This window comes from Vidua macroura, chromosome 21 (assembly GCF_024509145.1).
Source record: "Vidua macroura isolate BioBank_ID:100142 chromosome 21, ASM2450914v1, whole genome shotgun sequence".
Taxonomy (NCBI): domain Eukaryota; kingdom Metazoa; phylum Chordata; class Aves; order Passeriformes; family Viduidae; genus Vidua; species Vidua macroura.
In genome coordinates, this window is record NC_071591.1 from 7,008,461 (window position 1) to 7,035,495 (window position 27,035).

The 27,035-nt window shown below is 48.3% G+C and overlaps 1 protein-coding gene across 1 annotated transcript in view; it reads left to right on the top strand.

The window, feature by feature from the left end:
• The first annotated feature begins 296 nt into the window (after positions 1–296).
• The window catches only part of BRINP1 (BMP/retinoic acid inducible neural specific 1), an 89,094-nt gene continuing 62,355 nt past the window's right edge, over positions 297–27,035 (top strand). Inside the window, exon 1 of the mRNA XM_053996709.1 lies at positions 297–668. The gene's annotated coding sequence lies outside the window, so the exon portion shown is untranslated. The remainder of the gene's footprint in view (positions 669–27,035) is intronic.

The window sequence follows — 27,035 nt, forward strand, 5'->3', positions numbered from 1 at the left end:
CCCCTCCTCGGCAGACAAGTTTCGACCCCTCCCGCAGCCCCATCCCGCGGCCCTTCCCGGTCTCACCCTCCCTTCTCACGGCCCAGGCTCCGTCTGCCCGGAGCTTAAGTCCCTCCTTTTTGCCCCCGGCCCCTCCCCTTCTCTAATTATGTACAAAACACTTAGAATAAAATGGCCAAGCTGGGGCTCCGCCTTGCTTTCCTCTTCCCCATTCATCCTCTCTAGCCCGCTCCAAGCCCCTCCCCCGGTGGCAAGCCCAGCCTCTCGCTTCCCTCCTGGAGCTCTTTTCATTTTTATTTCTAACCCCCTCTCCATTCTCCCTGCTGCCTCTGCTCTTTCCCCCGATGGCTACGAACTGAGCAGCAGAAGAGAGGGGGGGCACAGGAAGGGGGAAAAAAAAAAGCAAGAAAAAGGAAAAGGAAGAAGGGGAGAAGCGGAATTTTTTTTTTCCTTGCCTCTGCCCTTAATGCCCGCGATCTGGATCAAGGAAGGGGATTTTCTGTCTGAGCATGAAAAGGACTGCTAGAGCCCCAGGATTTTCACGCCTGCAGTATCAGCCCCGCACCCAGTATGCGAGCTGGACAGAGAAGCTCTCCCACAAGTTCCTACCGAGCCGAATAAAACCCACGGGCGAGCCGATCTCCGCCACAGCGGCACATTAGCATCAGGTAAGGCGAGCGCTGCGCTGCGGCTGCGGCGCTGCCCCTGCCCGGGGCCGGCTCCCCCGTCCTGCCGCGCGTTGTGTAACGCGCCCGCGGCCCCTCCGCCCCCCCTGCCCGCACCCCCGCCCTGGGCAGCGCCGCCTGACGAGGGGGGATGGATGGCCAAGTCCCGCAGCTCCCTTAGCCGTTCTGCGTGCGTGGTGCTGAGCGAGGGGCCGAGATTCGCGCACTGGGAAGGCTGGGAGCGCTGCTTTTTACTGGGGCAGCCCCCCCGGAGGATGCTCGGCAATCGGGGCTCAGCCCCGGCTCGGCTGGGCTGGCGGCCAGGCGGGGTGGCGCTGGGGGTGGGAGGCAGCCAGGATCCATCTGTATTCCGGAGTATCGATACATCCCGGAGCAGGGGGGGACCGTCCCCAAGGAGATGGTGTCATCTCCACTTAATCCGCTGCTCCGCTTTCGCGAGTGACAAGCAAATCGCGGAGGAAAAGGAAAGTCTGTCGCTTCGAATCCCACATTGGGCTGATTGCCTCTACTTCCAGCGGGGATGGGAGACAGCGGCAGAGCCGGGGGAGGGTAGGGATGGCGGGGAGCTGCACCCCACGGTGCTGGAGATGGGTTTTCCCCACGTTCATTTCCCCGTTCAGTGCTGCTTGCGAGGCTGGTGTGGAGCATAACTTTGCCTTTTTGCAGTCCTTGTGGAATGGCGGGACGGAGGGCATCTCCACGCCATTGCATCATCCCCGGGGTCCAGCACAGGCTGGGTCTAAAGCCCCAGAGACCACCGGGAGAAGGAGGGGGGTTATAGGTGTGTGTGTTTTGGCTTTGGAGAGTTCCCCCGTGCTGGTACCTGAGAGTGGGGAAGGGGAGGAGGTGTCACTTCTCGGATGCAGTCTCCTCTTCATGGAGGGAACCCAGCAGCAGATGAAATACTGGCAGAATTGGTGTTTGAATTTAGCCCTGTGATTGACATCTGCACTAGGCAGGACGGAAGGGTCCTTCATGCTTTACTCTGGCTGCTCATCTGGCTGCATAATAATAATGTGTTCATGGCAGTAAATCTGCTTTCCCAGGAGTTGTAGAGAAGTATTTGGGAGACAGTGAGAGGAGGAGGGAGCGAGTAAAGAGGAAATGTAGCTTTGGTGTAAGGAACATGAAAGGCTTTTGAAAAAAAATTCCTTATAAAGGAAAAATATCGATCTGCTCTGCTTGTGAGTAGCAGACAGACAGTCCTGGACTCTCTCCCTCCCACACACCCCAGACAAGCCACCGCGGTCTCCCTGGAGCATGTACACGCCAAGCACACCCAGCACATGCTGTGGAGCTCACAGCCCACCCCAGGCTCAGACACAGCACCCCGGGCTCGCTCTGCCGTGGGGGCAAACCCCTCTCCAAGCTCTGCGGCCCCGCAGCTCCCGCACGCTCAGCCACACAGGTGGGATCCACACACACTGAACGGGCAGAAATAGCTGCATTGATATTCTTATTATGTAAATCAAACCTTCAGAAGTTCACATGAGCACACACATGCTGTCTTCTTTGCAGGGCTCGCAGTAGGTGGTTTGTTCCTCCAGTGTAGCTTTCTCTCTTGTAGTTGGCTCCAAGCATTGATTTGGGGTTTGTCTGACTCCAAAGCCCTTTGCAACTCAGCAGAAAACCCTCTACATTTGGTGTGTCTACACTTGTTTTATGGCTCTTTGCAGATTCCCAGGACTCGGGAATGATTTCACTCCTGGAAAGGCAGATGAGCAGCAGACAGGGAAGCAGGGAAATGGCTGGGGGAGCGGTGGCATTTCCATACTCATCATGCCTTCTCTGATCAAGAGCTGGAGTCTGGGAGTATGGGAAGAGCTCTGCTGGAGTTACATCACTTTTAAATGTGTGTGAGTGTGTGTGAGCAGAACCACACACACATCTATGGCTAAAACACACAATGCAAGGCTGCACTTCAGTCTTACCCCGGTTCAGAGAAAAACCCTCCCATCCTCAGGGGGCAGATACTCCCTTTGCAAGCCCCTTTGATCAGAAATGACAGAGTGGGCACAGGGGAGATGATGTCACTGGTGTTAGAGGCGCTTAACATCCCCCTCTGACCTTCCTCCTCTTCCCCTCTTTCCATAGGGCCTAGCGAGGAGACAGGCCTCCAAGAGCAGGAATACAATAAGGCTGAACTAAAGTCTCTGTTAAAACTTTGGAGAGGAGGAACATATGGTGGATTGGCTTGTTTTAGGTAAAATGTGTCCCAAAAGAAATGGCACGGGATTTGTCTCTGTTCCCTCCTAACCACCACTGTTTACTACACTGGAAGTATGTGTAAGGCGGATGCTAAACACTACGTGGGAATGGGTCTGCCAGCAGACAATAGTCATTGTTGTCTGTGTGACAGAAATAGTTCAAAGCCAAATCCTCCCGTCTTTGTGCAGGCAGGAGCCCCAACACCTTCTCCAGGTGCATTGCTCAGGAGAGCATGGCAGGAGCTGACTCCAGAGCCAGGGATCCTCACCCAGCTCCCAGGAATGGATGTGGATTTCTAGACTTTACCCAGGACTTGGTATTTACAGCTGATGCAGAGATGTTGAGAAAGCAGGAAAAAATTGATCGGGGGCAGGGAGAGGGGGTGGAAAAAAATCACTGAAGAACATAAATGAGGGTGAAGAACCCCCGAGCACTGTGAGACACGGTGTTCAGAGGCGGAAAATCAGGGAGGGACCCCCCAAAAAAGGGAACACACCCTGCTCAGCCCCGCTTAGCCCCGCACAGCCCAGCTCAGCCCCACACAGCCCCGCTAGCCTGGCTTAACACCGTTCAGCCCCGCTAGCCCCGCTAGCCCAGCTCAGCCCAGCTCAGCCCCATTCAGCCTAGATCAGCCCCGTTCAGCCCGGCTTAGCCAAGCTCAGCCCGGCTCAGCCAAACTCAGCCCCGTTCAGCCCCACGCAGCCCAGCTCAGCCCCGTCCAGCCCAGCTCATCCCCGCTCAGCCCAGCTCAGCCCTGCGCAGCCCTGCGCAGCCCAGCTCAGCCCCGTCCAGCCCAGCTCAGCCCCGTCCAGCCCAGCTCAGCCCCGTTCAGCCCTGCTCAGCCCAGCTCAGCCCAGCTCAGTCCCGTTCAGCCCCGCTCAGCCCTGCTCAGCCCCGCTCAGCCCAGCTCAGTCCTGTTTAACGCCGTTCAGCCCAACTCAGCCCAGCTCAGCCCCGCTCATCCCCGCTCAGCGCAGCTTATCCCCGCTCAGCCCAGCTCAGCCCCGTTCAGTCCGGCTCAGCCCCGTTCAGCCCGGCTGAGCCCGGCTGCGCCAGAGCGGCGGGCGGTGTCGCCGGGCCCCAGGAGGGGGCGCTGTGGCTCCACGCAGCGCCGGGCGCGGAGCCGCGCGGAGCGGAGTGGGGCTCGCCCGCACCCCTGCCCGCATCACAGCCCTGCCCGCATCACAGCCCTGCCCGCATCACAGCCCTGCCCGCACCCCTGCCCGCATCACAGCCCTGCCCGCATCACAGCCCTGCCCGCATCACAGCCCTGCCCGCACCCCTGCCCGCATCACAGCCCTGCCCGCATCACAGCCCTGCCCGCACCCCTGCCCGCATCACAGCCCTGCCCGCATCACAGCCCTGCCCGCACCCCTGCCCGCATCACAGCCCTGCCCGCATCACAGCCCTGCCCGCACCCCTGCCCGCACCCCTGCCCGCATCACACCCCTGCCCGCATCACAGCCCTGCCCGCATCACAGCCCTGCCCGCATCACAGCCCTGCCCGCACCCCTGCCCGCATCACAGCCCTGCCCGCATCATAGCCCTGCCTGCACCCCTGCCCGCATCATCAGCCCTGCCCGCATTCCCCGGCAGCCTCCCCTGCCTGCACCATCAGCCCTCAACCCTGCCCGCACCCCTGCCTCCATTCCCCGGTAGTATCCCCTGCGCGCACCCCTGTCCGAATCCCTGTCCACACCCCTGCCCGCATTCCCCGGCATACAGTCATCCTCGTCCGCATCTCTGCCCGCATCCCTGCCCGCATCCCTGCCCGCATCCCTGCCCGCATCCCTTCCCGCATCCCTGCCCTCATCCCTGCCCGCATCCCTGCCCGCTTCCCCCGCCCCTCTCCCCAGCCACGGATAAGGCGGAGGGGCCGGGGGTGGGCGCTCGGTGCCGGCGGAGCTCTGCTCCTGGAGCCCCGGTGCGGCCGGACGGGTGCGGGCCGCGTCCTTCTGCTACGGAGCCGCGGGGCGAGCAGAGCCTGCGGGGAGCCGGCCCGGTGCGAGCAGGGATCGTTCACCCGGTGATGAAATGCAGCTACTTCTGGGACAGAGCCCAGCAGCTTTTCCGTGCCAGCAAATACTACAGGGGAAGTGAAAAATCACTTCATGCATTGGAAGTGCAGAGATGAACTTAGTGAGGCAGAATATAAATTACCCAGAGCGAGGAAGCTTGTGCCCAGTTGTTTGATTTACACCATCCTGCTTGCAAAAGTATCATGAGATTTTTAACAACTGTAAGGACCTTGGCCCATTTCCTTCTAGGCCACACAGAGCAGCTTTTCAGAAAGGGAGAATACACACACACACACACAAACACACACACACGCAAACACACACACACACACAGATCTGGCCTCTAAACAGATCCATGGACGGGGGACTGGTCCTGCTGTTCTCCCTCTCCCCTGGAAGATGGCTGCCAGAGCAGGATGCTGAGTTAGGGAATGGTGCTGAGCTGAATCAGGGCAAAATATCTTCTCCTGGCAATGTGTGTACTCCAGAGTGCTCTTGGATGCCAGGGAAGGTTTTCCCCTGCTTGCTGTGCCTCTGCATGGCCACATCCAGCTGATGTGCTGGGCCTGGAGCACGTCTGGCCAGGGCTGCAGTGGGCTTCTGGCTGCAGATGGTGTGGAAAAGGGAAATGCTATCAAGGAGAGAGACCTGGGGAAGCAAACTGGATATATCTAGCAGGTACTTTTGTCTGGAGAGAGGATGGGCAGAGATGGACCAGACAAATGAGGTGACATTCCCAGGGTTTGGAGTAGGCACAGGACAGCTGTTGCTGGCTTGATGAGCTAAGCTATGCTGTACCAGGGAAGGAAAAGTCCTGACTAGTGGGAGGGAGAAATGGGAGAAAGAGCAGAAATTGGAGGAGCAGCTGATTTATGGTGAGCCGAAGGCTATTGAAGGACTTAAGTTTATTTCAGGAATGCTGGATCACATCCCAAGTGGAGGTGGCATAAACTGGGTATATGAACATGTCATTCTGGAAAGAAAACAAGAGTCAGGCCCAGGATTCCCCTGAGCCTGGGCTGGGGAATTTAACACAACATTTACAGCCCCCTGCTTGGGGAGTTGTTTTCCTGCAGCCTTGAGGCAGGACCTGCAAGCAGCTTCACAGGAGAAAGATGCTTATTTGTTTTTGCTATTTGTTCTTCTGAAGTCATGTGTTCTACATCCATTTTATTGTTACCTGCACGGTGCAGCTGGCAGAGCTCAGCTCTGCACAGAGCTGCTGCTGTGTCCGCTGCAGGGCTGGCTGAGTGGGACCCACGGTGGCACCCGTGGTGGTGGCATGTTTCTGGGTGTTGACATAGCATTCCCCACTGCTTGAACTCTCACGCATGTGATTCCTGGCTCCTGTTCCAGAAAAACAACCAGCTGCACTGCTGATGGATCACCTCTTGCAGTGGCAATAGGAATAACAGTAAGTCATAGAGGAGTGAATAATCTAGAGAGGGTCACCTGCAGAGGAGGATGGAGTGAATTGCCTTTGCCAGGCACATGCTGTTGTTCACTGATGGAAGTGCTGGGCAGAGGTAGAAACTGACGTGCCAGAAGCACCAACAGAGCTCTGCAGCCCTAGAACAATTCTCTGTGTGTGTGTTAGCAGTGGGCACTATTTGGTGGAGTATTTCCATCACAGAGACATCCTCCCTCCCAGAGAGTCATGAATTACAGCAAAGTCGGCTCACAGCTGACACACCAAGCTTGCAAACCAAGCTATGAGAGATTCTCACACATAAGAGAAGCTCCAGAAAACCAACAAAACCCCAACAATTTGCTCCAGGACTTTTGGTTGGATATCAAAAGAGAATGTAGGAGTAGAGGGAGCTCTCACTCCCCTCTGTTCTCCTTACTCCCAATTTCCAGTAGAGTAGCTCTGGATCCTGTAGTCTTCTCATGCCTTGGACCTGTCTCATTGCTATCCTGATAGGAAGTATGTCCTTTACCCTGGTATTTAGAGAAGATACATCCTGAAGCCTTACAACAGGTCTTCTTACAGCCTGGACTTTAATATCTTTGCATACTACAGCTGGAATATGTTGTACAGCAAGTTCCTGTGAAAAGCTCGCAGCCTCTTGCTGTAAATCACTGCAGCCTGTCGAAGCCAGGGCCGTTAACTGGCTCTGTGGTGAGTGAGGATCTCTTTCTTAGGCTTTGATTTAGGGTGTGATTTAGAACCTGTCCTGTGCTCTGGACTCCACTGTGTCCATCATGGTTTTGGATGCACTTTTGGCCAGAAGTCCTGAGTCGGCACAACCGATCCCATTTAGCCATTTCTTTACCCTGCCCTAGCTGTGTGTGTGGCTGCCAGATACATTGCTAACACTGGAGACCTCTGTGGTAATTTATCTTGCAGCTGTAGATACTGACTTGCTAAGCAGGGTGGAAGACAGGGAGGGTGAGCTTTGAAACCATCACCTCATGCAGGCAGCACATTCCAGGTGAGGCTGCGGGACCAGAAAAATAAATAAAAGGAATTTGTGGAAAATTACAAAGCAGCTCAAACTAACCAGGGAAGAATGAAGAGAAATGAGCTGTGACCCCAGGGAGGTGGCTGGAGATTCAGAGCAGGCAGGAGGACCAGGATGAGCAGGTGTGAATCCTTAGCTGGACTTCTGGGATCAGTGGAACGGACACCAGCAAGGCAGGACGCGGGTGCTGCAGCAGCCGGGCTGCTCTTGGCGCGTGGCTGCTCTTCAGGCAGGTACAGATGGTGAGCGGGTAAGCAGAGCCCTCAGACATATGCTGGGGTACATATGTGGCTCTGGGTCCCTCCTGGCTCAGACCACCTTCCTGCCTGGAACAGGAATGTTATTCCAGCCATTTCCCACACTGCTCTGTGCTGAGCGAGGTTTGCAGTCAAAATCAAAGGCGTGTTTTGAGGGAGCAGCGAGAGCTCAGGAGGTACAAGCTGAGATTGAAGAATGCCTAAGAAATACTGAGAAAGTCAAAGGGAAGAACTAACAAAGCGCAGTGTTTGTGCTAAAATTGTGAACAGAGAGAAGAAAGCAGCAACAAGGATCCCTATAACATAGCCTTAAGACGAGCAGCTATTTCTAGAATTGCTTATTGTCGTGTTGTCCAAATTTGGAGTTGCTTCTGCAAAACTACTCCAGGCTTTGCTGTTTTATGCTGGAGAATGCTGATAATGTGTTTATCTGCCATTTCCAGTCTCCTAAAAGAGAATTGTAAAGTATTTGAAAATGATGGACCATGTTTTAGGCCAGTGAATAGATAAATCTGGTCAACCAGGGAAAAGAGACCAATTAGGATTTTTCCTCAGTATTTACCTAAAGTAATCAAAGAGCAGAAATTTGAGTTTATAAATATTTAGATAAAACTCTTTTTGTGCATTTAGAGATACATGTGCATCAATCCTTTTATTTGCTTCTTGTGGGGAAGAGCTAAGGTGAAAAGACTGATTGGAGCTGGAAGTGTTGCTCAGGGAATTTGTTGGAGGATGAGAGATGAAGGAGGGATCTGTTTTGCTGATGAAGCTGGATTGGGCCTTGTTAAGACTGGAAAAAACTGAGAAGTGCTCTAAGCACAACAGTAGGACACTAAAGGGATCAGAAAGACATGGATGAGTGCTGTCACTCCTGGGATAACCTTTCACCTGTGTGAGGATGTGCAAAGTCAGTGGTTGTCTGAGGACTCTCATCTGCAGTGCCAGACAGAATATCCTGTGTGTGACTATTTCTTTATTGATTCCTTTCATGCTTTGTGTTTTCATAACATTCTGCAGTAATGGAGCAAGTCACGAGTCATCTATGGAAGTATTTTTTGGGGGGATGGTTTAGATCTAGTACCACATAATTTCCTTGGGTGTCACCCAGCTTTCTATGGGAAAGAGAAGGGGTGAATAACCATATCTCAATTTTCCCCCCTCTTTGTGACTGGATAGATGTCAAAATCACTCCTCTTGTCTCAAAGGCCCTGCTGCTGCAGATGTGTCACTGAGTGCTCAGATATTGCTCAAAGTTTATCAAACACAGACTTTTTTTCACACCTGGGCTCAATTGTCACTGAACGAGAGGAATCAGAACCACAAAGAGCCCGATCCTGCAAAGGAATCACACAGACAATTTTTTAATTACAGCCCCATGGACATAATGAAACTGATTTCCGAGACCAAAGCCTAAGCAACAGCAAATCCATACACATGCCAAGTGCAGAGTGAATCATGTTTATGGTTCATCAGTGTGCAGCTTCTTTGTTCCAAAATGCTGGTCAGGAAGGCAGAAGAAATATTCCCTGGGATATTATAAAGACTAACATATCATCAGAGGGAGAATCAATGGAGATTGATGGCAAATTAGATGGACACTTGAGACATTAAAAGGAAGGATGGAAAATAGAAGTGATATTATAATTGAACCATATTAATACATTTTAAATTGCTTTACAAATATTAACAAGTTAAATAAGGGAAGCCTGGAAATTATAGTTCATCTAGTCTGGGAAAGCTGGGAGTGAGGAGGGACATTCGGGTTCCAGTACAAAGGTATATGAAGGTTAAAATGAAAAGCGATCAGAAGTATTTTAACACTTTGATGACAGAAGAACAAGGGGATACATCAAAATTAAAGGGCACAACTTTTAAAGCAAATTAAAAGGAAATAGTCCTTTCTTCAGTGTATAGTGAAGGCACACAATTCCCTGCTGCAGGATGTCGCTGAGATGAAAGTCCGGATGGATTTGAAGGCTACATAACTTTGTAGCAATTAATAGCATTTGCAGCCCTGCAATCTGGGACAATGGTAATCAGGTCTCAGGCTTCAAAGGAAAGGATGACCATCTTCTGGGGTCAGGAAGGACATTTTCTCTCTGCATAAAAAGAGCATAATATGGTTGGCCAGGTAATGTGACTGCCTATGGTCGATCCCGCTGGAAGCTAAGTCAGCAAGAGATTAGCAAATTGCTTCTGTGGGTGCTGGATTAAGGTATTATAAAAAGGTTTTCATCAATGCCAGACAGAATATCAATCCAGCAATCTCTTCTTCTGTGTCAACTCCCACAAAAGTAATTTCAGTGATTAGAATAGATATTGAAGTGGGACATGAAACGGGTGGTTACAGGCAGCAGCAGTGACCCTGAGCTGCACAGCTCAGTTTCCTCTATCAGGATGGCACAAAGCTGGGATGAGCCTGGAGTCTCCCAGCACCAGGTTCTGTAGGGATACAAGGTCCCTGTGCCCAACAGCCTGCTGCCTGGACAGAGGAGGAGGAAAAGAAACAGGGAATGCTGTCACCTCTGCTCAGTACCCGAGGAAATGCAGCACAAGGCTTGGAGAACAATTCAAATCCTGTCAGTAGAAGCATTTCAGTTTGCAATTTTGCTTTGACAGATTTTGAAAGTAGTTGGTGACAAAAGGTAGGAGAACATTATAGAAAACAGGACCTTAACTACTGCCATGGGATATGGGGAACACTTGGAAAATCAGCCTCCAAGGTGTTTGTAAGATGTCACCTTAAAAAATCTGCCCAAGCTGATGCAGGGAGGCTGTGACAGAGAATTGGGTGCATGAAATCCTGAGACTTAACCAAAGCAGCTTGGTAGGAGTGACAGGGTGGACAGAGATCAGCTATGGAGCCATGTCCCCTCCCCATATTTTCCCCACAGTCCCATCCTCCTGAGGGTCCCAGGGTGACTCCCCCTGTCTGCCTTGTGTTGGGCAAAGTCCTGCCCAGTCATCAGCGTGCTGCTGGGAGGGAGGAGGAATGTGCCTGTCTCCATACCTTTCCTCTCCTGTCAGCCATTCTGTTCCTGTTGCTGAAGACAGAGGTTGGGTGAAGAGAAACAAGGCTGTTGAGCACAGACAGGGAAGTTCAGCTTCAGCAGGTGACACTTGCTGAGGGCCGCTTCTGCACTGGCCATGAGCATCTCTGTTCACCCAGAGATGCTCTGCCATGGTCAGGTAATAAAGCAGTGCTCCCTTCATCTGTGAGGAAAACACATCAATAGATGGGATAAAGTTCTGACAGGTGTGTGACTGGGAGGAGGGAGCGGGGAGCTGGCTGCTGGGAACACAGAGTTCGCTGGTGGGGCAGGTGTGAATGCTCAGACAAATTGCCACATCGGGAGGAACGATTCCTTTGTTTCTTGGATGGTAAAAAAGAGAGAGAGATGTGAGTGGCAGGTGCAAATCTGCTGGTGAGGTGTTGTGGAGGTGTGATGATTACTGTGCTCATGGCCTGGGCTGGGAGGGAATGGATGAGGGAGGTTTTGTTCCACAAAATTCACCAGAAAGATGCATGCAAAAAAAAAAAAAAAAAGTTATAAGGTAGGACTGCAATTTACCTGCATTATTGGAAGATTGATTTCTGATGAAACGAGCAGAGAAAGGAGGGGAATAAAATTTTATGGATAGCAAGAATAGGGATCAGAGGTCTAAAATGGCAGCTGTTAGTACTCTTGAGGGATTGGTTCAAATGAGACTGCAGAAACCAGTGCAAGCTTCTGATTCCCACCCATCTGCATTTAGGAAAGAGAGGGAGACCAGCAGGCTGCCCTCAGTGCAATTCTGCTGGATTTCCCCAGAGAATCAGAATTGTCCCTGCATTTCAAGTACCTGAAAGCCTTAAAACACTGACAAGGCTGAAAGGTGAGGCGAGGGTCAAAAGCGAGAACGGCTGGCAGGAATAAGTAGATTGCAGTCTGGGCTGGATAATTCAGGGATCTGTAATAAAAGTGCCCAGTGACAGATAGTGAATAAAAGACTACAGGTATATTATGGTTTACGGAGCACAGGACAGATGTGTCTCTAAGGAGGATGAGATAAGGAGAGGAAGGCAGCAGGGGCTGCTTTGGGATGTAGCAGCACAGTGTGAATAAAGCAGCGCTGTAGCGAGGTAGTTCAATCATGGTGCTGTCACTGACATGTTATATATGACCTTGGGCAGGTCACTTAGGCCGGGAGCTTTGCAGAAGAGCTTTTTAAATGCATGTGCTTCCATGCACAGGAGCTGACTCCCTTCAGGGCTGCAGCTCTGAGCCTCCAGCTCGTACAGCGGATGGGAACTACCCAGGGAACTTGGATCCAAGTTTGGCATGAGGGAAAATCCAGACTTTTTAAAGAATTCAGTAACCTCTGTCCTCAGGAAATATAATCCCCCAAAGACTGGTAGTCAGCTATGCTGACTCTTTACATTTCCAGTGCTGGGCAAAAGCAGTGCTTGTTTGCCTCTCTCTCCCCTTCACTCCAGTAAAATGGCTGCTTCTTCAGAAATCTGGCCTGAATTAATCTCTCTCCTCATTGCCTGAGATCACTGGCAGAGCTGGCTTTTTACTGGAATAGATAAGAGAAGAACATGCTAACTGTATCTGTTTGCCTCCCTTGCACACAGAAATGAGTATTTTACATGCACAAACCATAAAATGAAGTTTGCAATTTCACACACACAGACACAGAGATGTGTGCATTGTGCTTTAAGAATGCTGAATCAAGGCTGCTCTTTCATATTAATCTTTTTACGAACTTCAGCATTTGCAGTAAATAGCAATTAATGATAAAGCTGCCTGCATTAAATAGAAGAGCAAAAGAGGCTGCTAAGTCCTTCCTACCAGTGGATCCTCCTGCAGGGCTTCTCATTACTTTGTTAAGTTTGAAGACAGAAATTTTGTCCGTGGCTGCACTTTTTTTTTCTCACTGCTGCTCCTCTGAGGCAGCTCTTCTGTAAAGCCTTGACACCAGTGAAGTGCAGTCCCCAAACCCTCGTGTGTCACATCACAGGGACACGCCTTTGGTGCTGGGGCACGACCCTCCCTCGGGTGCTGTGGCAGTGGTGGATGGAAGGGCTGGGGACAAACACACTCTGCTGCCTTTGCACAGCGTTGCTCTGGTCTCCAAACCTCCATCAGTAATGTTGGGACTTGGGAAAATGAAATAAACACTCTGGATTTTATTTTTAGGTGTAAGTTTAAAATAACAGGCACTCGAAGGGATATGAGGACTGATTCCCAGCTCAATAATGCAGAATTTTGTGTTCAGACACTCAGGATGCATTTCCATGCCCCACGTGCAGAGTGTTCAAGCATGCAGCATGTGCTGGGACAGTGCTGCAAGGCCGTGGAAGATGAAAATAAACCACTGGAGGATTTGTGCTTGCTCATATTGCCCAAAACTGATGTTAATAAATCAAAATATACCCAGAACTGGGTTACTTCTGAGGGAAGCTTGTTTCCTTCTCCTGGAGAAACTCCAAATACAGGGAGCTGAGATCTTTGGCAATGTGGAAACATCCTGAGATATTTAGATGCTCAGTTCCTACACACATAGCTAATTTTCTATAATCCTCTGCATGCAGGGAGCAGAGCAGGTGCTGCTTCCCTAAATACCTCCAGGGCCAAGACTGCTGTGAGCAGGGTCCTGTGCTGGAGAAACCAGGCACAGAAATGGGTGCAGACACTGCGTGAGGAGCAGGATCCCTGGAACAGGCTGTGCCCATCCTGCGTGCCTGTGCCTCATTCCGAGTGTTCTTCAGGGGTTTGAGTCAGGGATGGCTGATGGAGGGAGCTCTGCTGGTTTGGGTTTTTTTGTTTTTTTTTTTTTTTTTTTTGGCTTAATGTCACAGGCACTTGGACATCACATGTTCCAGTTTTCTGTAGGGACTTTGTGCCTCTTTGGTTCTGTGGTGAGTAAAAAAAAAAAAAAAAAGAAAGCCAGGAGAAGTGAAAAGAAAGAATTCAGATAAATAGAGGGTGAAAAGGGATGGTGTCACTTTCTTAAAATAAACCAGCAGCATATGGCAATTTCTAATGGAAAAAGTAAATTCACTCTCAGATTATTTCCTGGGAACTTTTCACTCATTTTTGATACAGGGCTTTGCTCATCTATTTTGCTGTAAATCTAATTATTTCATTTTAAGTTCTCTGTTGAATGCAGGTTTAGACTAGAAGACAGCAAAGATCTGAAAGTCGTCAGCTTAAGGAACTCAGAGAAACTCAGCCTTGCTGAGATCCCTCATGTTGTTATGAAGATCTGACAGTTATTGGAATTCCTAGTAGGAATAGGTGAATAATGATTTCTCTCTCTTTTTTTTTTTTTTCATCAGTTTAGTTCTGGAAGAAAAAATGAAGGGAAAAAAATTACTTTTAGGTATTTAAATATAATTAGAGTGGCAGGGGAAGAATGAAAAGGTTTTATATTTGAGACTAAAAGGAAAAGAGAGTAGAAAATAATTTCAAAACTTGAATTTTGTATAAATTAATAACTTTTTTTTTTTTTTTTTTTTTCATAACTGTATTCTTTCACTTTTGGTCGGTTTTGGTTTTTAAACATTTCCTTCTAGATCCACTTTATAGACACCTCATCATGAAGCATTTACATTAAGAAATAATGCAGTCATGTACTTTGATTATTTTAATTTTTTCCCATCCCACTTTTTGACAGTAACTATCTAATGAATTCAATCTGAATTAATAAACATTGGCAGACAATCCCCAAGCACTTTTCTGAGCCTAATTTTAGGATGTGTTAAAAACAATGTCTCGCATCCTTTGGTGCCTATGATTGCAGTTTCCTTTTTGCTGCACACAGTTAAAGACAATTCCTACCTCAAATAACAGATACTCAAAGGGTCCAGAGTGATGGGAGATAAAAGGAGAAAATAAAAAGATCTGTCTGAAATCAAAGTAAATCAGGAGCAGAGCCATATAGAGAAGAGTGTGGTCTTGACTTCATTCCCTGCTTTCTCACCAGCCTGGGGATTAATTATAAATCTCTTTCTCACCCATTAGATTTGCCTCATACTCCTTCTACTCCTGCACTTTCTCATTCACACCTTCAAGTCTTTGCTACTCTTCCTTTAATCCAACTTTCCTGACTCTCCAATTTTTGCACGCTTTCCTCTTTTCTCCTCTGCTCCTCCTGGAGAAGATTGCTAACGAAGTGGCAAGTGTTAATAACATGTCTTGGCTGTGCCTGCTGTGATGGAGAAAGGAGGAGCAAGGTGGGTGAAGGAAAGCTGCAAAGAAGGAGGAACAGGATGATCTGAACAGATTTCAGACCCTGGACAAAGGTGCAGGAAGGCAGATGAAGCCCCTGCATGCTCAGAAACCTCATTGCAATGGGGACAGAGCCTGAACTGAATGTCTCAGGAGGAGAACATCAACCTATCTGCAAGGTGGGACTTGTCTCCTCAGGGATACAGGGGCCAAAGCAAAGATTCCAGGACTGGGAGATGTGTAAGGGGAACCAGCAGACCCCTGCCCTGTGCTGTGACAGGAGCTCAGACCAGGGCATCCTGCACTTGATTTGTGTGGCTGGGTCTGGGCACAGGGACGTGGGGCACCGGAGGAACATCAGCTGTGGATGTGCACATCCAGTGAGACAGGGGTGATGGTGCTGCCTGTGCTGGCAGGGGTCCCACAGCCATCTGCTCTGGGCCACAGAGCCCCACGTGAGCCCGGGGTGTCACCACACCCCTGCCAGCTTCCTGCAGGATCCCCTGTTTGTCACTGCAGCCTCTGCTGCGTGGTCCCTGGGAACATCTGGGCAGAGCCTGTGGCTTTAGGGGACTGAAGTGTTTAAGGGGGAGAGCCCCTGTTTTGGGCTGGCAGCTGCAGCTCCCTCAGGAGCACAGGCTAAGCCCACAACAGCTGGTGGGGACAAACTGTGCTGCTCCTATGGGAACAAAGATGCTGTCTAGTCTGCAGAAGGAGGGACAAAACAAAGGTGTAAATTAGAGGGAAGCTTCCTTGAGCTGCTCTGGTCTGAGAATATTATACCAGGAATAAAATGTCCAAGAATAGCTGTCTGTCATTGTAAACAGTCACATAAGCCATGATAGATAACTTCAGGCTATGTCTTCATGAGCACAGCAGACTCTAAATACTTTTCTTTCTTTGGAAACTCCTTCCCAACACCTTTGATTTCACAGGGATAAGCCAGCTGTATTCCTATTCTGCATTTAATTTAACACTCATACAAAAATATGTATCTAGCCAGCTATTTATTATCTAATTTGATGTCTGCAGTTGAGGAAAGACTATTTATCCTTTCCCACAGCAGTGTCTCTTTCTCTGGCAACTCTGACTAGCTGCTAGGTGCCCTGGGGAATGTCAAGGCAGAATTAATTAATCATGACCAGCCATGGAGGTGTTTTTCAGATTTGGATTTGGCCAGCTGATTGCACAGGATCTTTCTGGGAGTCAGGCTGTTGAAGACACAAATGTGACACTTGCTCTGGATTGCTTTCAAAGTCACTTTGGGAAGCTGCAGAGGCGTGCAGGATTCATCCAGGGTGAGGAGTTCTAGCAGGAGGATGTGTGCAGGCTGGTGGAGGGGACTACTCACTCCTTTTGGCAGGACACCATGCCGAGGAAACTTTAAAGTACCACTCAGCATGTTCTGTCCTTCCCCCAGCCCACAAAGGTGTGAATCTCTCAGAATTCCCGTGGAAGCCTTGTAGGCATTCATTCTGAATGTCTCCCTTGGAGCAGCAGGAGCTGTGATGGCACCTGGCACTTGCCAAACTGGAAGTCACCCCTCGGCCTGCCCACGAGTGATGGCAACGCCGGCCAACTGCACAGGCTGAGCTGAAACTGCAGTGTTTGTTTTACAAATAGCTCTCAATTCTTCCAGACCTTCTTGCCTCCCTTTGTAGAGCCTGGTTGAGCATGTGCTGTTCTTCCTGGTCAGTGATCTCCTCCTGGCACTGAGGAAAGGTCAAGTGTCCGTGCCAATTCTTTTGGCTCTGTCAGCAGCCCTCAGACCCTCTGGCGATGAAGGGCTCTCTGTGATTTGCAGTGTCTGGCACGGATGGGCGTTATCTCCCTGCAGGAGCATTCCTCCTTTCCAAAGACACTCCACAGTGTAACTTGGAGTAATGAAGCATTTCCCTCAAGGACTCTTCCAGGGGGTAACTCCATGCTCAGTTGTACTGTTGCTGTCAGAGGGATGGGGCTCCAATGCTACAGATGTGCTGGTGACAAGGGGTAAAGTCAACTTTCAAGAAAATTATCCACAGTTTTCAAAATTGATCATCCTCAAACCTCCTTTCCTGCCTTTGACTTGTTCCATTGTTGCCTAACACAGAGACAAATTGTGGCACTTTGCTCCTTCCCCACCCCAGAGATGAGGCCACAAACACAGAAACGTCGGCTGGGATGGGATGGAGCCATTTGTGGGGCGGGGAGGTGGAAACATCGGCTTTTAATGGAAGTCTCAGACTCCAGCAGTGCTCACTATTAGCCAAGAGCTGTAATCCATAGTGACAGGCCAGCTGGAGCACAAGGACTCTTCCAGGCAGATCTGCATTTAGAGGTGCACTCCTGGCAGCTGTGTGGAGGAATTCAGATTTCCAGGCATGTCCTGCTCAGAGGAAAAGCAGACAGAAAAGCCCCTCTTCCACTATAAGTAAATCTCCAAAAGTTGGGGATGCCGCTTTTTATTCCCACTGCACAAACACAGCTCTCCCAGGGAGAGGTGGTGAGGACTGATCCCTCTCTCCCAGGGTGCTGAGCCTTCCTTCAGAAGGAGCAGCCCCTAGAGTGTATTTATCCCTGCTGAAAGGGAGGAGAGGGAAGGAGAAAGGTCATGCATGGCCATGTTCTGCTCTCTCTCCATCCCCATCCCACACAGGAGTTTATTTAATAGAAAAGTATTTTAAGACAAAGTTATTTACTAACACTATATCCTATAAAATAAACAAATTAAATTCCAATTCATTTCCCTATTGAAAATTGTGGTGACAAGCAAATCCATTAATAAGCTATCATTGTTTATCTTTAACTCCCTAAAGTCTCTCAGGCCAATTCTGGGAAAACTTATCTGGTGTTCTCACTCTCTGACCAGGCTGTCACATCCACATGTGACAAACATTTTTTGAGTGATTATTTCTCTGTTGAGTTATCTTTTAACCCTTTTGGATGAAGTGCACCCAGAAGGTGGGGTCCTGCCTTTCTCCACGTTCAAAATGGGCTCTGTGTCCTCCTCTGTCTCTTACCCAGCCTGTGGCTGCTCAGGGGACCTTGGGGACAATTTCCTCCCTGCAATGAGGAATGGATGGAGTTGCCTTGTTGCAGGCTCAGCTCCTCGCCCTCCCTTTTGCCTCTTGCTTTGTCCTTCTTTTCAACCCACTTTTCCCACCGCCTGCACAGACGCAGCGGCAGAAATTCACAGACAGTGATTCCCCTCTGTGACGTGCAGGGGAGCAGAAATGTGGTTTCAAACAAGCAAAAAAAAAAAAAAAAATCAGGTAGGCTTCCAAGAAGGAGGTGGAATACATCTTTTAAAAGTGTGTAAGTGGTTTGGAAGACAGAGGTCCCAGGAGGTCAATGGCATTCAGACTTTTAAATCCCTGATGCTCATGAAAACATTGCATACAAATTCCACTCTGGGAAAATCTGCATTTTCTTCTTCTTCTTCTTTTTTTTTTTTTTCTTTCCTTTAACAAGTAGAGGAATTGGTTTTCTGGTGTGCAGAAGGGAGAGGAGCTGTACTTTGCTGTCATTGAGCTGACAGAGCTGCTTGGAAAATGGACAATTTCCTTGGGAAATTCTTGCCTTTTGATATGTGGTGTTTTTTATAAACTTCAGTGTGAAGGAGAACCATGATCCCACAAGGCTCTTATGACCTAAAAATTTAAAAGCAATAATAATTTGAGATCATTGATATCTTCTGTTCCTTAGTGCTGAAGCACTAAGATGCTGTGGGAAATATTTAGCATTGTGTGATAACACATAAAATAAACAGCTTTATGCAATGTATAATACATTCTAAACATATATCAATACAATACACAATAGGCAAAAATGTCAAAACAAATTAATTGAAACAACACAAAAATAATGTGTTTATTTCCTCAGAATTAAACATTTCAATATGACTGAAATGAAGAGAGAAAGTCAAACTGATTTGTTTTGACACTTTAAACATGAAAAAAGTTTGTCAAAATTGACGTTCCCATGCAACGTTTCGATTCTGAGGGAACCGCGTTTTCCTGCGAAAAACTGTTCTGTCAAAATTTTTTGACCAGCTCTACTTACAGTCTATCTAAACAGACAAGCATCATAGCCAAGACTCTCAAACGCTCCAGGTGGTCAGGAGATGGATTAAGCACAGAGCAGAACAGTCTCAGGGAAGGAAATAAATAAAGCTCACAGCTCGTGGTGGGCTCGAATGTGGCTAACGAAGGGCTGCAATGCTTGAGATGCTCAGACCTGAATGGTGTTGAACTTTAATCCCAGAAAGCACTGAATTCCTCCAGTTTTTAATTTTTTTAGCATATCTCCGTTCCTGAACTGGTGCACTGATGGGAGAGGGTGTTTGTGATGCCAGTGCAGATCCTCAAGATCCTCTGAGATTTTCTAGTTCTTGGCTTTGGTTGGAGTCAGGCTGGTACCAGCCTTCTGTGCTTGACAGATTAATACTGGTAAGGATGAGATGGCTTTATTTTCCACACATCCTTCTGTCCCAGTGGAAATCCCAGGCTTAGGGCTTGGGGACTAGGTGGAAATGCAGTGCTGCAGGTAGATTGGCTCTGGGATTCAGGGCTGCTGAGAACAGCTTTGGGTAGGAGTTCTCCCACCTTCATGATACACAGATTTTAAATCTTCTCATTATATAAATGCAGTTCCAGGTTAATGTGAGTTTCTAATTTAATACGCTGTTCCAAATTAAGAGTTAATATGGTATTTGATTATCTTTTTGCAATGAGATCCAACCCAAGGCTCATTGACTTCAATAGACTTTGCAGGAGGACCTGCAATGGCAGAGCCTGAGCTCCAGATTTCTGACTTCTGCTGCAGAAGCTGCCCATGAAATGCTGTTATTTGGGGGAAATACTCGTTCTAGCTCACATTTCTAGCCTGAATTGAAGTGCAGTGCATCTAACTTCTCTATGGGGTGGCTGGGCTGCAGAAGGGGCTGACCCTGGGTGTTTCCAGCCTCAGAGCAGTGCCCTGCATACCTAGACCAGTGATTTGTGTCACTCACCTCTAAGTCATCCCACAGGGAGCTGCAGGGATATGGAGCCCACATCAGGGACCAGCTGTGCTCACCCTGGCCCTACCTGCAGCTCTGTTCCCCCACAGAAGCCTGAGCCATGCCATCCTTGGGAGGTCTCACCCTGCTTCCAGAGTGCCCTGGCAGGGGTCTGAGACAGTGGCAGGAACCAGGGGGACTAAATGCACAGAAAGTTTTATGGCCACTGCAAATTCCTCATCCACTCAGTGGGATAAGGAAGGTGGAGCTCCCCAAGGCTGGAATTTGCAAGCGACAGCTCAGAGTCCCTTTTCTCTCCCCTCTTCAGCTGCCCCTGCTCCTCTTGGCTCCATCCAGCTGAGTGGTGGCGAAATGTGGTGCCCAGAGGAAGCTCCAGTGGTGCCTTTCATCCTGGCAGGCAGGCTGGCATTATCCAAGCAGCAGGAGAAGGAATGGCCTGTGGATTTTAACCCCTTCTGCTCCTCCACTCTTAGAACACAATAACCCAGCCAAAGGCTAAGCTCCTTTTAGAGAGACAAGACAAAGGGGAAGATAAACCATTTGCAAGGATTAGGTAACCTCAGCTTCTTTTGCTGAAAGAAGCAGTGGTAGTTTGCATTTCCCAAGCCCTGTGGAGCGGGATCACTCCATGTGGAGCTTAGGTGACAAAGTCTCTTCCCAGGAATGAACTTTGGGGCAGAAATATTGCACAGACTGTCAGGTGTGGGATATGAGTTGACTTTCTTGGCTTGAATGTTACATTATCGCTCTCCAGAGGAGTTTTGGCATCACTTTTTTTTTCCTTCAGCCTCTCAGCTTACAGGTCCCAGTTGTTGCAATGGAATATGTTAGAAAGGCAAGACTGGCACCAGGATGGAGCAGTTGTGAAAGCAAAAACCAGAATTTCTGGACTCTGGCACAGGTTTCATTAAACTGAGCATTCAGATTACTCTTTCCTGAATTTCCCGTAAAAGATTGAAGGGAATAGTATGATTTTTATGATTTTTATACACTTTATTGTGTCTGGTCTGCAGGTGTTTCTTTTTACAAATTGCAAGAAAAGTATTAAATGAATTTGGATATTTCCTCTTGTGCATAAATTACAAAATCTATTTCAGCTCAGTCAAAACACACAGCTTAAGAAAACACTTGATTTTGATTTTGAATGTATGTTATTCAACATGTAATGAAAAACAAAACACAATCTTGAACCGATCCCTTCCAAACGGAACACTCAACACATTCTGTTCCAAAGAAAAGCTGACTTTACCAAAACGACTTTTTTTTCCCCCTTAAATCAACAAATTTCTACGAAGTGTTTTGCCTCGGATGAATTGGCATTTTCCTGACATGAAATGAGCAATCCAAAATAATTCTAAGCAGCTCTGTGGCAAGTCCCAGCTAATTCTGGAACAGTAGCATGAAGGTGCGTGGGAAGGGTACTGCAAGGAGACCTAGCACTGAGCTGAGACGGAAGAGATTTGGGTTGAATTCCTGAAGCAGTTATAAAATGATCTGGGACAAGCCATTAATCTACCCTGTGTCTCAATTCCCATCCTGCTGAATGGAAAAAAAGCAGCATCTCCCCATCTCCTAAAGTTACTGCAAGGATAAAAATCTATTAACACTTGTAAGATTACTGGACTTTGAGATGAGGTGTATAAATACTGAGCAAGACAGAAGATAGAGCTGCATTTTTGTGTAACTTGGAAAAAAATTATGGGGAAGTGGACTAACTAGGACAATACTTTAATGATAGTAGGAATAATTTCAAGTTCAGGGCAGTGCTTAATAGAAATCACTGCTCAACACCCGCCATATTTTTTTTTTTTTTAATAAGCAGCTCAGAAAAGTGCAATTTATCATTATTATTATTACCATCTATATTCATTCTATCTCTGCCACTTCACAAATGAGAGGAGTTCCTCACAAACATCTCCAAAAGCGAGCTCATTATCCAGTCTCCCTATTTTTAACTCTCATTTGTGACAATAGCTATCAAACTCTTGCCAACAGTTGGGCTGCTGGTGTGCTGACACCGCTGCTCCGCAGCCCGCTGAGCGGGATTAGCTCACTGTTCCCTTGCGTTCCCCCATCTGGCCCCGGCCATCTGCTGTCCTTGCTCTCCTAAATAGATTCTGAGCTTTTTGGGGCATGGACCGCCTTGCTGGTTGCTGTTTGTGCAGCACCCACTGTTCCAGTCTTGCATTCAGCAGGATTGGCTTCAGAGTCTCAGAATTGTGGAATGTCTTGAGTGGGAAGGGACTCCCAAAGACCAAAGTCCAGCCCTTGCCCAGAGCCCCCAACAACCCCACCCTGGGCATCCCTGGCAGCGCTGGCCAAACGCTCCTGGAGCTCTGGCAGCCTCGGGGCCGTGCCCATTCCCTGGGGAGCCTGGGCAGTGCCAGCACCCTCTGGGGGAAGCACCTTTCCTGCTCTCCAGCCTGACCTGCCCTGGCCAACTCCAGCCATTCCCTCCAATCCCTTGACTGGTCACAGAGAGAAGAGATCCGTGCCTCCCCTTCCACCCCCCCTTGTGAGGAACCTGAATGCCACAACTTCTCCTGAGTCCCCTCTTCTCCAGTCTGGAGAAACCTCAGCAGCTCCTCCTATGGCTTCTCCTCTAGACCCTTCACCATCTTCAAAACTCCGTGACACTTCACCACAAACCTGTCCCATGTACGCGTGCGCACGGGCAGAAATTCATTTTAATTATTTTCCCAACCTATGGAGCACTGTGAGAAGGATCTCCTTTCCACACAGAGCCCTGACCCAAGTGCCTGTGGAGCCTGGAATTCAGAGCAGTGACTTTGGCACCTTGGCCAGTAGATTTATGATCAGGACTTTTGGGGTTTGACTCCCTCTGTCCAGCACCACCTGATTTTGTGACTTGGTGGAGTCACCTACTACTCTTGCTTGGTTTGAAGCCGCCTCTTATCCTCCTCAGCATCACACCAGGAATTTATAATTAGCTGAAGTGTGGGACAAACAACCTGAGAGCAGGTACAGAGCTGTTACCATTACAATTCTTGCCTCCTTACAGGCAGGGAGAAATTGGAGTTTTTGCACAAAAACTGCTCCCTTTAGGCTGCTGGTTGGATTGCATTAATAAAAGGGGGTTTGTGGGATGGTTTTGGTTTGTGGAATATTCTGAGTAGTTGTAAGCAAAGTTTTGATAAACTGTAAAGAAGAAAAAAAATCTTTTCTCCTACTAGTCGTTTCGGGTCAAAAGTGATATTTTTATCACTCTTCCATCTTTAGGGGGTGGAAAGACAAATCAAAAGGAGAAAAAGCTCCAGTAGTTTCAAACAGAGACTTGGAAACCCCTTGGAGCTCTCACAACCCAAACATTGACATCTCCCAATCATTATTTTTTTCAGCATGAGCAATTTGGCAAAAGTGAAGTGAATTTGTGGACTCTGTTGATATTTTTGGATAGGTATTTCTCATCCTCTCTCCTTGCCTTTCCTCACCCAAAATATTTCAGCTGATGAATATCCCACAGGTCTAACCACTCATGCATATTTAAAACTGGAGTGGTTAAAGAATAATGCAAATTTAGACAGTGATCAGAGCAGAATTACTGAGATTTGGGGATGGATTAGCCAATCACTCCCTGAAACAGTGAAATCCCACTTCCCTAAAAAACCAGGTTTACAACCATTTGGGATTTTATGGTGTTGTATGCCACAGTTACCCAGAGAGTCAGAGCCACTGCTGAGTTGCAGCTCCAGCCCTGACTCAGTCAGATATCAGTGTCTGCAGTCTAAGCTATAAAGACATCTAGGTCAGAAGTGCCCAAATTCTGTTTTCCCAGAGCTCAGGTTTATCCACAGCAGTTCATATGACTTAAACCCTGACAGATTGGCTTCCCTTTCCATCTACATTGCCTGAATTCCTCTGGCCCTGACAGAGGAAAGGTGTCCCCAGCTTGCTTGGGTTGCTGGGCAGGGTTTCCAAAGGACAAGCAAGGCTGCTCCTGGCTGTTGTCTTTCCAATATTTTCATGGGCCATCTCTCAGTTAGGGGCAGGACAGAAATGTTACTGCTCCACAAGTTAAATCCTAAAGGTGTGGGGCAGCAATTAGCTGTCCAGGAATCTGAGTGCACAAACTCAAAGCAGGCACAGCTGAATAAAAGGTAGAGTAGCAGCACATCCTGTACTTAAAATTAAGGGTACACTTAATCTGTTCTCTGAAATGAGGTCAGACATTTGTCACTTTCCAGGGTTGAGCTCTAAACTAACATAAGCTGTTTCATCTCTCCCCTGACACTTCAGTCTCTTACTAATTTATCAGCATCCTAAAGCCATGTGTGAAGTTGCTGAAGAGCAGAACTGTTTCAGATACAAATAGCAATTGTTAGCCTCTTCCCTCTGGTAAATGGCAGCAGGCAGAAACCTCTCTCAACCTGCCAAGAACCAAATGTGGGACACATGGAAGAATTATTGGTGCATGAAGCTTAAAGAGATAGGGGACTTATTCCTGTACTGCAAATAATGTGTTCAGTAGTTTCTCTTTCCTGAGTCTGCATTTCTGATGGAAATAGTTCACAACAACGAGCATGGGAAAACAGAAGGGATGTGTGTGAGATCAGTTTGGATCTAATAGAAGAGATAAATGAAAGGTACAGGGGTTAGGGGAAAGGTAGAAAATCCCAGGAGGCAGAGGAGTGTTCACAGCAAGCGCTGGAGAGTCAGAGCACCTGCATCCTGTCTGCCTGTTTATAGCAGGGATCTGGGGCTGCACAGCCTCCCTTGGATGAAACAGACCTTGCAGTATAATTTTGTGCAAAATCTATCACTCTGAGCTCTCCCACTGTATAAAAATTACCTTTTAAGTGGCTAAGTAGACATCCAGCTCTATTCTTTTCTTCTTATTTCAAGAAACAATGGGAGTAACAGCACTTGCCTGCCTTACTAGAGTGCTGAGAGCTTTAATTAATGTCTCTAATTCAATTTGAACTCCTTGGATAAAAGGCACTGCCTTGTGACAGCGAAGGTATTGCTGAAAATAGAATATAATTAACACATAGATATCAATCACAAAGAAATTAAGTGTACATTCAAATACAACTTGCACTTTACAGAAAATACTTGCCTATTTTTCCTCCAAGAATCCTGAAGACTCATAAGATAAGGAACATTTAATGTTCCAGGCTGAATTGGTATTAGAAAAAGGGCATCTTAAGCCATCTAACAAACTCCAAGGGGCTTTAAGAGGGATCTCCATGTGCACTGGGGGATGTGCTTCCATGCTGGATGGTGCTGGAAAATGACTGTACCATGACTCAGAGTCAGCAACATCCAACATTTTCTTCTCCCACTGCTTGTTTGCTGTGAACTGGAGCCATGTCCTGGCTCACCCACGGATCATGTTTATTAACAGGTGTGATGATTGTGTGATCGTGTTTGTTGACATGAGCCAGAAGGACCCAGCTCACCCACTGCTCTGCTGTGCTTCTCTGCCTTGTGGAAATGGGCTTTGGAGCTGGGTTTTGTTAACTGCAAAGCTGCCTGGAATGGTTGTCATTCCCAGCGGGACAGAAGCACCTTGGGAGCCACATGGGCAGCAGGTTTGAGTTTCAGGAGGTGCTACAGCCCAATTCTGGCCTCTCCAACAAATTCATGGTCTAAATGGTCACACAAATCCCATTGTGACTCCATGCTGATAATTGGAAAGTGAGGCCAAGATCCCACATGTAAGGGCACTGCCCAAGGTCATAGGGGGAGTTTTGGGGCAGAGTTGAGCAAAACACTGGATTCTTGGATCAAAACCCAGTGTCTGGCTCCCCCAAGCCTACACTTTAGTCCACAGATTGCTTCTGTACCAGATTTAGCTGTTAGCTAGCCTTGGCTCTCCCACCCAAGGGCTCTAGACTTGGAGGCATCCCCTTCCCTGCCTCTTCCCTGGTTCCTTTTACCAAATCCACAGGACATATTTCACATCAGTGGAGCCCCATAAAGATACCTGAAAAATTAATTTCTGATTCAAGCTTGTTAGGAGGTAGATTGAATGCACCTCATAATGTTGTCTTAGACACAAGATAGTCCCACTTTAGCAGGCTTTATAGCTTCCATGGGGACCAGCCCTGTGGAGTGGATTAATCTTTAATGTGAAACAACATCTCTACAGCAGCTACAGGGGGGAAAAAGATACTACTAAAAAATTAAAGTTGATGGTGTGATAGTAGTCTGGACCCAGTTGTGCTCCACCATCCTCCATTGCCTGGGGCACCATTCCCTGCTCTCAGAACTGATCCAGGCAGCTTCCAGGCTGGAGATGTGATCATTTCTTCAGTGGTCCTGAGGCATCTTCTACCCATATCTTACCTCCTGGATAAGAACATCACAGCCCCAATCATCCTGACTCCAACTGTGCCCCAAAGGAGAGGAAGGGAGGATGAAGAGCTGTGTGTGGGGAATTAGGGACTATCTCCTCTCTTTCACAAGCTGATGTTTCCCCAGTGTATGATATTCACATGTAGGAAGGACACACTGGGATTTCTCTGAGGCCCATTTTGTTTGGCTCTTCTCATGTTTCAGTTATCACTTGCACTGTGCTGGAAACTGGAGGGGGGCTGTCCCCCACTTGGGTACACAAGAGCTCCCTTCCTCTCTCTGCAATAGAAATCCAATAGACAGTGAAATATTTAAGGGAAAACTGATCCAGGCTGGCAGATGAGGGGAATAGCTATGGGTGAGTTTAATGAACAGACAGCCAAGGAAGCTGGGACAACATGTACAGAGCAGCTGATTGTTGTCTGCACACCCAGCTCATGGCAAATACGCTGAGTTTGCAGCTGATGGGACCAGAGCAACCAGGCAGTGAAGGAGCCTGGGTGGAGAAGCAGTAGAAATGCACTTCTGAACTGGAATTTGGAGGTGCTGAGGGTGGGATGTAGCTGGGAGCATTCCCCAGAAATCACCTTGGGCTCATGAGTGAGTGGAAGCTGGGATGTTCTGTGGCCCACTTGGAATGTGTTCTGTTGTCCTCTGTGTGGGGCTAGAAACTCCCAAATTCTACTTTACCTTACAAAACTGTTTTGTAAGGTAAAGTAGAACCATTCTGTGTGTGATGTGAGGGACTAAGCACTGAGAACTGCCCTGTTTAGGGGTGAAATAAGAGTCAGTGGTGAAGGCTGATGTTAAAAACATGCCTCCAGAGAAGGAACAACCTTCTCAGTCGAGAGCTGCAGGTGCCAC